The sequence below is a fragment of the Octodon degus genome, unplaced genomic scaffold, assembly GCF_000260255.1.
Source record: "Octodon degus isolate 3935 unplaced genomic scaffold, OctDeg1.0 scaffold00033, whole genome shotgun sequence".
Lineage (NCBI taxonomy): Eukaryota > Metazoa > Chordata > Mammalia > Rodentia > Octodontidae > Octodon > Octodon degus.
This window is the reverse complement of record NW_004524609.1, coordinates 684,719-693,092: the sequence shown is the minus strand read 5'-3', so window position 1 is coordinate 693,092 and position 8,374 is coordinate 684,719. Positions and strand designations below refer to the sequence as shown.

Here is an 8,374-nt window from a genome sequence, read left to right as displayed (position 1 = left end):
TCTCTCTCTCTCTCTCTCTCTCTCTCTCTCTCTCTCTCGTGCAGACTAGCCTTGGATTTCCAGATCTCCTGCCTAGCCTCAGAGCTGCTGGGAATATAGGCCTGTGTCATGATGCCTGGATATTTCTGTGGTTCTGTCTGCTTGTTTACATTTCAGTTTGCCCCCCTTTTGTTTACACATAATTTGATGGGATTCAGAGGGCACAGCTGTTACCCTGGGGAAGGACGCCATTCCCTGGTCCAGCTATCTGGTCCTTCCAGGGCTCCCCTTTGTCATTATGTGCTGGCTGGGGGTCACATGACTGACAGCACAGGCCCGGGGGTCTCTGCTAACCTTGGTGTCCCGGGAGGAGAACAGGGAGATGAAAGTGCATGCCCGGACTGGGTACAACTGCCGCTCTGGCCCGGAGACACCACCACCCCGTCTCCTCAGGCAAATGCTGGGCCAGGGCTACAAGGAAAACCAGCAGGGCTAACTAATGTCCCTCTTTTCTCTGATGTCGGGATTTAGCAGTGGGGTGGGCTGGGCCAGAGGGAAGCCAGGAATGAAACATCATTACTAGTGGCTTCAGATTTAATTTTTGCTTGCTGATTTTAAAACTGTTCACAAGTTGTTGGACCTTGATCTAAAACTCTTTCCTAAGAAGAGCACACAGTGAAAGGAATTTAAGTTTGAGTTTGATGGGGAGAATTTTGTTATGTCCCCTTCTGTTGCTTTTCTGTGTGAGTGACTCCAAAGTCCTGGGTCCTAGAAGACAGGACAGTGGGCGGGCAGGAGGACGCCCACCATTTACTTCATACAAAAGTCTCCCCAGCGGGTGCTCTCCTGACACCCCTGCAGAGCCTCTGCTTGCTCCCAGCCTGCTCGGGCCCTGCTTGTCATGGTCACATAACCTAAGCAGGGAGGAAGTGGATGGGAATCAGGGCAGGAAAGTTAACTCCTTAAATTATTTACTGATTTTAAGAAAATTATGTTGAAAGCTTTGGAAAGACTTCATAAAAATAATGTTTTTCTGTCACATGGAGGCATTAAAAATTATGAAAAAAGTCAGTAAAACCTCCTAGGGAATCTTCATTCAGATTATTCTACAGTATAAATACAAAACTGGAACTGAATTCTGAAGACCTACACAATGCACTACGAGTATTACGTAGGCAAAAAAAGACAAGCAAGACGCCAACCAGGTAATCCAGATGCCAAGAAAAGCATCAGCCCTGTGTCAAAGGAGAGGTGGACAAACACAAACTATCTCGCTTAAGTTGAAGTAAAATGTATATGCATCATTTTAAGTGATTTTGTGATATAAAAACTTAAGAACAGAAATACTCTGATCCTGTCTCGATTGAACGAGCAAGGCTCACTGCACGCCGGGCGTCCCTAGGGGTCAGTCCGCATACGTGGTGTGTCTCTACTTCCCTCTCCACCACCCACCACGGAGCCTGCCCGCCAGCTGCTGGCCAGCTTGCCCACTTCACCGTCTTGCTGAATTACGTCCTCATACAATCCTCCCAACCTCCACCGCCTTCCATTACTGCCCTTCCTTTCTCAACCGTTACGCTCACGTGTCCATCACCGCGTGGACCGGAACGATCTCTGAACTCGAAGCTGGGTCACCCTTCCCAGCGGGCAGGATGCTCCGTCTACGGGTGAGCAGAGAACACAATCTACTCGGGCATCGTGCGGATTTCAGGAAGGAAGAGGACAGAAGCAGAACAATAGATGATAAGTCACTCTGCTGCCTGCAGCAAGAGCTGTGTGCGCACTAAGTACGGGTGCCACGAGGTCTGTGGATCTGCTTCCACCCAAACAACGCCTGTTTCCAGGGGAGCTAGGCAGCTGCTCACTTTCCTCTGTGATCCCGGCCCCTGTAGCAATTTATGTTTCAAGCGATTCCATCACCAGGATCATCTGACAGACCTGCACATCTGTCCGATCACAAGAGGGCCCCATCTCCTCTGTCACAGAGGATCCTAATAGTGATGTCATCTACTGAGCAGCTACTTGGTGCCTGCCCTGGTAAGCCCTGCACCTGGCTTAACCCCCAGGGCGACCTGTGAGGTAGGTTCTATCATATCCCCAAGTGACAGAAGACAGACACCTCTCGAAGAGGCTAAGTGACATCTTAGGTCCTGTTGTGCATGGGAGACAGGGCTTGTGCCAGAGGCTGGATCTGGGCCCACACCCGCGGTCCAGGGGCCAAGTCGCTTCCATGTGCACCTGTACCGAGGACCTGCCCTCAAGACGCTCACAGAGCTTCCCTGAATAACTCATGTTTAAAATACATCTTTTGTTGACTACATGGTTTCGTATCGGGATTTCTACAGTGTGCCACATTGGGCTCAGTACTGAGCCTGCTGAAGCATCGGCCAAGGGAAGAAAATGAAGATAATTCACCAGAAGACACCTGAGTCTGTGTTTTGCAGAAGCCTATTCTAATCACCAACAAAATGTTTCCTATCAAAACCCCAAATGCTCTGAACTGTCCCCGCTGTCTCGAATTGCCTCCTCATTCTGAAGGCAGCCATCTGGGCAGGAAAGGAAGCTGGCTGAGGTACAGGAGCACGGTGCTGGGCAGGAAAGGGATTCTCGGGCAGCCACCCTCTGGCAAGGCTACACAGGTGAGACAGTGTGGTGGCCCAAGTCCACTGTATCCTTGGGTGGGCTGGGGGGAAAGGCCATGGGCTCAGGCTGCTGACACCTTCACGGGGTGGGAGTGAGCTCCCCAGACAGAGGAGTCTCAGGCAGCGAGTAAGCAAGGCCTACAGGGCCCCCCTCACGCCTACAGGAGGACTTTCCTGTGCCCACCCGACTCCCCACACCCAGGCTTGGAGCTGGCCCACTCAATGGGTGCTAAGGCCCAACTTCTGTGGCTACAGGACCTACATCAGGATTTGACATCCCTAAAACTGCAGGGACCTGGGCCTGCCCACAGCTACATCTGTCCAGATGGATTCCCATCTGGATTTCCAAGCCAGTGGAACCTGCTGTCGCTTCTTGTGACAGAACAGTCCAGAAACTCTGAAAAGTGGTAAAAGAGGCTAACAGTCCCAGGGAGAGAGACTTTATACTTCTCTGTTCCATGAACAAGATGTAGTGAAATTTTTTGCTGTCCATGTCAAGGTCGAATCAGAAACTGAGACTTTGCCACAGCTCTCTAGCTCAGTTGCTGGCTGTGCTCCAGTCACTGTCCCCTGCAAAGTGCCTGAGCGGTGTTGGATTTGGTCAGTGTTATAGATTACGACTGGCTCCCAGGCAGGCTACCCACAGAGGCCTATTAAACTCACGTGCAGCTGAGAGGGGGAGAAACCAGCTCCACCACAGCCTGGCTGCAGGGAGCCTGCTGGGCTTCAGTTTCTCTGTAACAGAGGTGATAACTGCCCACTACAGGTGGGGGGGCTGTGAGACAGAATGGAGTGAGCTCCAGCAGCACCCAGCACCTCCTGCAACGCATCCGATGGGCGTAACTGAGATAACAGGGCCAGAACAATGTGGTTCCTACAGGGGGCTTCTCTACGCAGGCAGTAGTGACATTTGAGACCGGCTCATAATTGCTGTAGGGGGCTGTCCTGCTCAGCGGCATCCCTTGCTTCTATCCACAATCCTGGTAGTACCCTTCCCCAGCTATGAAAATTAAACATCTCCTTAGATATCTCAGCTGTTTTTACAAGGAAACTGCAGTTGGCTCTAGCCGGAGCATAGGGCTCCTCTCTCCCCTGCAGCGCAAGCTTCCCTTACTTGCTGAGTCGCCCTCAAAGCCAGCTTCAACTCACTAGTGGAGGCACCTACCTCCACAGCAGACGGTTTTCTGTGGGGGTGCAGAGGGGTGAGGGGAATCTCTGAAATGGGTGATTAAAGGGGCAGGTGGAGGGAGAGGAAGGAACAGAGAGACCAGGGCTCTCTGCCCAAAAGTAGCAGGCAGGGAGGAATACGGGGTGGTTTCTCTGCCCTTTCCTGTCCTCTTTCCCTCTTGCCAATAAGGAAGAGGTAAAGCTATGGGAACCAAGTTACCAGACCTGAAGGAGGGCACGGCAACCCAGGGAGGTGTACCCGGAGAAACAGGTGCTGTCTGGTTGTCACCCGGACACAGAGCTAGGACAAACCGGATTGGCCTTCCCACCGAAGATTTCAGATGCTGTGACCCTAAGAAAAGCATGCACACCACACTCTACTTTCTCTTTGCCACTCTCTCTACCTGCATCTCTCCATTGCACCCATTTATTTGTTAAAGGAGTACGGGCCAAACACCTACTGTGTGTTTAGCCCTCTACTGGGGCCCTAACAGTGTTTCTGTTTCTGAGTGATCTTATTCAAAGGGCAGAGTAAGGAAGATGCTAACCAAATAAATGGAGGACAGGGCCTAGTTGGAAAATTATCATGTCCAAATGGAAAAGTAACACACATTTACATACATAGCTAGGGAGCTACTTAAATCACACACACACAAAAATGCTGGAGGGAAAGTGGAATGAAACATGATCTCTCAATTCTTTTTTTTAAACAAATGAACTGCACAAAGTGATGTTGAAAAGGCAGAAGAAAACGTCAGCTTAAACAAAGGACACCAGAGCCCTATCTGGTCTGCAGGCTGGTCCTGGCCTCCACCGGCTTGCAGGTCAGCGGGCACACTCAGTAGAAGGCCTTTTCCAGGGAATGAGTCTGCGCATTCCTCAATAAAATTGATTCCAAGTTTTCTTGTTCCGATTAGTGGGCATCATCCATTTCCTTTGTTCCAGTCTGGGCAGCAATGCCTGACACTAGAAGCCACTTAAAAGCCACACCCTTCCACAACAGGCAGTGCAGGCAACGTGGTGCAGGCAGGGATATAGGAGGTCATGGACTCTCGCTTGTCCCAAAACACAGCAAGTCCACAAACCCCTCCCCCAAACTGTCCAAAGGTGAATCCAAGAGGCAAGCCAGATTATTCCTTCAAACATCTTGGAAGGTGGCCAAGGTTGGTCAAGGAGCATCTTAGCTTCTACAAACCCTTCAAACAATCCAGCGCTGGGGGAGGGAGAGGATACACTCAGTGTTTTTCCATTTGTCTGGGTATCAGTCCATTCGTTCATTTAGAGGGTCTGAAGATGGGGGGTAAGCAGTGTTTACGTGGTAAACATAACACCATCATTACACATAAAAGGACACCTCAGAATTAACCGTGAAAACCCACATGGCTGGAGAACCAATGTGCTAAGGGGGCGGGGCAGGGAGCACAGAGCTCAAAGCTGCGCTGCGGAGCCTGAAGCCTGAGCTCCGTAGTAGTCTGCTGCTGCCTCAGGCAGTCACTGCCCCCACCCCACTACCCATCCCAACTGGAACCCACCTGAAGGTGGGACTTGGAATTGCGGGTTCCTGCGCACCAGAGCGTAAGTGGAACTTTCGGGATGCAAAACAGCCTCCCACCTGCCGGGAGTGGCTTGCTGGAGGTTGGGGGCTGGGCAGGGATCGCTGGCCTGGCCACCGGCGCTTGGACATTTTGGACTTGTGGGGCTCAGCGGCGTGGGCGCAAACGTTTTATCTCTCCAGGTCCTGAGGTGAGGCTGTTTGGTCAAAGCGTGCCCCACGGCAAGTATGCAATTTCCCAATCGATGCAGGAAGGACCACTCCATCCCCAAGGTTCTCCCATCAGCAGACCTCCGACCTTGCAACTGCAGAGCCCCCTCAAACCAACGTTCAAATTGCAGCGATACCCCCAATGCGTGACTTGTGCTTTGTTACTGCCTTGGCAAAATGCGCTCTCCGTCCCCCTCCCCCGCTCCCCTCGCCCCGTTTCCTCCAAAGGACAGGAGGGGACATCTTTGTCTCAAGGGCTGCACGGACACCTTTGTTTGCGGGCGCCCCTTTCCAAGGCTGCCCAAGACCCTTGCTCAGTCTAGAATGGGAATCCTGCACCCACCTGTGTCCCAGGGTGCCACACTGTAGGACCAGGGCTGGGAATGTTGGACTCACTCCTCCAGCCGCTTGGCAGCCAGCCCGCCCGACCATGCGCGAAGGGCAGCCTGGGCCGGTGAGGTTCTCCGACCCCAGCCAAGGGCATCCCCCTAAATTGGGATCAACCAGGGAGGCCCATGTGGACGAGGCGGCTTCTAGATTCTCATCCGACTCAGAACTGCGCGGCTACACCAATGTTCAGCTATAGAATTAACCAGAACACCGTGCGAACCCAACCCGCCCAGGGCAGAACAGGACTGTGAGCAGGGACTGGTTCACCCGGAGTTCGCTCCTCCCTCAACGCCTCCGCCTGGGTTTCCAGGGCGGCAGTGAACGAGAACATTTAAGTGAAATCCCACGCTTCAGAAAAATAATACAATAATAAGATCGTAACAATAAAAAAATAAAACAGGGACGCCCATCTGGCTGTGACCTCTGGGGTCACTCAGAATGAGGCACAGGTCCGGGGTTGGGGGCTCCCTTCGATGTCCTCCAGGAGGCCGACCCCACGAGGCCCCGCCCAGGACCCTCAATCTCCATGACTCTGCGCAACCCCCGAGGTCCCATCTCCGGACGGGATCGATTCCCAAGCTACCCCTACTCTGCGCACCTCCTGGGCCCGGGCTCGGGAAGATGGGTGCGGTCACCGTACAGGAAACGCAGGCCCCCTCCTCACCTTCTTCCACGAGGTGAAGCAACAGGCAGTGAAGCCTCGGAGCGGGGCTTCCGCCTGCGAGCTCCCTCACCCCAGGGAGGTGGTCAGCGTCCCTAGACCGCAGCTGGTGCCCCCACGCCCGCGTGCACGAAGGGGCGTGGTCCCACCGCGGCCGCCAGCACAGCGCGCGGAAACCTCGAATGCCATCGCGGACGCCGCCGGGCGCTGCCGGGTCGGGCTCAGTCGGTGCGTTCCGTGCGGGCTGGGACTCAGAGCCATTGACCCCAGCAAGCTCTGGGATCCAACAAAGGATCAAAGATGAGAGGCAAAGGGGGAAGGGTGAGTTGCGGCGAGGGTGGAAAAATATTCCCGTAGACTAAAAGCCCCCAAATGGGGCAGGAACGCGGATCACGCAACCTCTACAACAAAGCAGCGAGCTCCTTCCGAAGATCCCGGGTGAACGCCCTCAGCGCCCGCGTCCGCAGCAGCCAAGCGGCGAGCTCAGCGCTGGTCGCCCCTCTCCGCGTCCACACCAGTCCCTCCCCTGTCCTCGGAAGCCCGGACAAGCGACTTGGCACAGAACGATAAAGACGTGACACGCCGCAAAAAGATGGCAGCTCGCGTTCACACGGGGGAAGGCGGGGGCGGGGAGGACGCCGAGGCAGCGCGGCCTCCCCGCGCCTTCCTAGCCCACCCAGGTCCACACCCACTGCCGCAGTGAGAGGCGAGCCCGCGGGTCAGTCCCGCGCCTCCGGCAGGGAGCGCACCGCGCCCCGGCGCCCGGCCCCGCGCAGAGAAAGGAACCCGCCCGCACCCACCTGCAGACCCGCGCGGCCGTGCCCGAGCCGCGCAGCCAGGGGCTCCCCGGGGGCCGCGACCCCGGCCGCTCCCAGCTCCCACTCGAGGCTGACGTCCGCGCGCGACACTCGCTCCCGCCGGCACTGCACGCGCGTCTGCACCAGGCGCGCAGGGGGAAGGGCAGCCGGGCGCCAGCACTGGACCCCTCCCCATCTCCCGATCCCGCCCAGCCCCCAAATGTCCCCGGCGGGCTTCTGAAGGAGGAAAAGGGGAGGGGGCGAGCCACCGCCTGAAACCCAGGGCAGCCAAGGCCCTGCGGGGAGCGCAGCCGGGAGGGGCTGGCAGGGAGGGAGGTGGCCGGGGAATCATCTTTTCTGGAACCGGTTCGCATTTTCCTTAGGGCTGTTGCAGAGAAATCGGATTTCAGGGATCGCTCATGCACTCGCACACGCACACACACACACACACGCACGCACGCCCACTGCGGCAAAAGGCCGAGGCGCAGGATGCGAGCAGTCCCTCCCTGTCCCCATCCGTGCCCCACCCTGTGGGCGCCGCCGCCCTCGCGGTTTTCGAGAGCGGGTTGTGCGGATCCGAGAGCACGCAGACACCGACACGCGCAGCCACACGCGCGCGTGCATCCCTCGCACGCTTCCCCCTCGAAGCCGCCCTCGCCCCAGCCCCTGAGCACCGAGGCTGGGAGGGTTCCCATCGATGCCTGGGATGACGCCCACCGCGTTAAGTCCATTCCCCGGGTGCGGGGCGGAGCAGGGAGGTGCAGAGGGGCGGGCGGAGACCCAGATTCGGGGCCTCCGCGCTTACCTGGTGGTCGGCAGAAGGCGAGGACGGAGGAGGACCGTGGAGAAGGTGGCGGTGGCTGCGGCGGCAGAAGGTGGGCGGTGGCGGCGGCACTGCTGCCAGTGCGGGAGCCGGTGGGAGGCGGCGACTGCGAGCGCGCGCGCCGGCGAGAGGGCGCGTCCCCGAGGCCGGCGG

General features: G+C 56.4%; 1 protein-coding gene across 19 annotated transcripts in view; it reads right to left on the bottom strand.

Moving 5' to 3' along the window:
* Nucleotides 1-8,339, bottom strand: part of Mapt (microtubule associated protein tau) — a 97,694-nt gene extending 89,355 nt beyond the window's left edge. For 17 of the 19 annotated variants that reach the window (XM_023713951.1, XM_023713956.1, XM_023713954.1 and 14 more), the window contains exon 1: nt 8,204-8,339. The gene's annotated coding sequence lies outside the window, so the exon portion shown is untranslated. Of the gene's footprint in view, nt 1-5,893; nt 6,102-7,401; nt 7,481-8,203 lie in introns of those variants that run through there. The other 2 variants (XM_023713953.1, XM_023713952.1) reach the window with 2 other exon arrangements.
* Between the last annotated feature and the right edge of the window lie 35 nt (nt 8,340-8,374).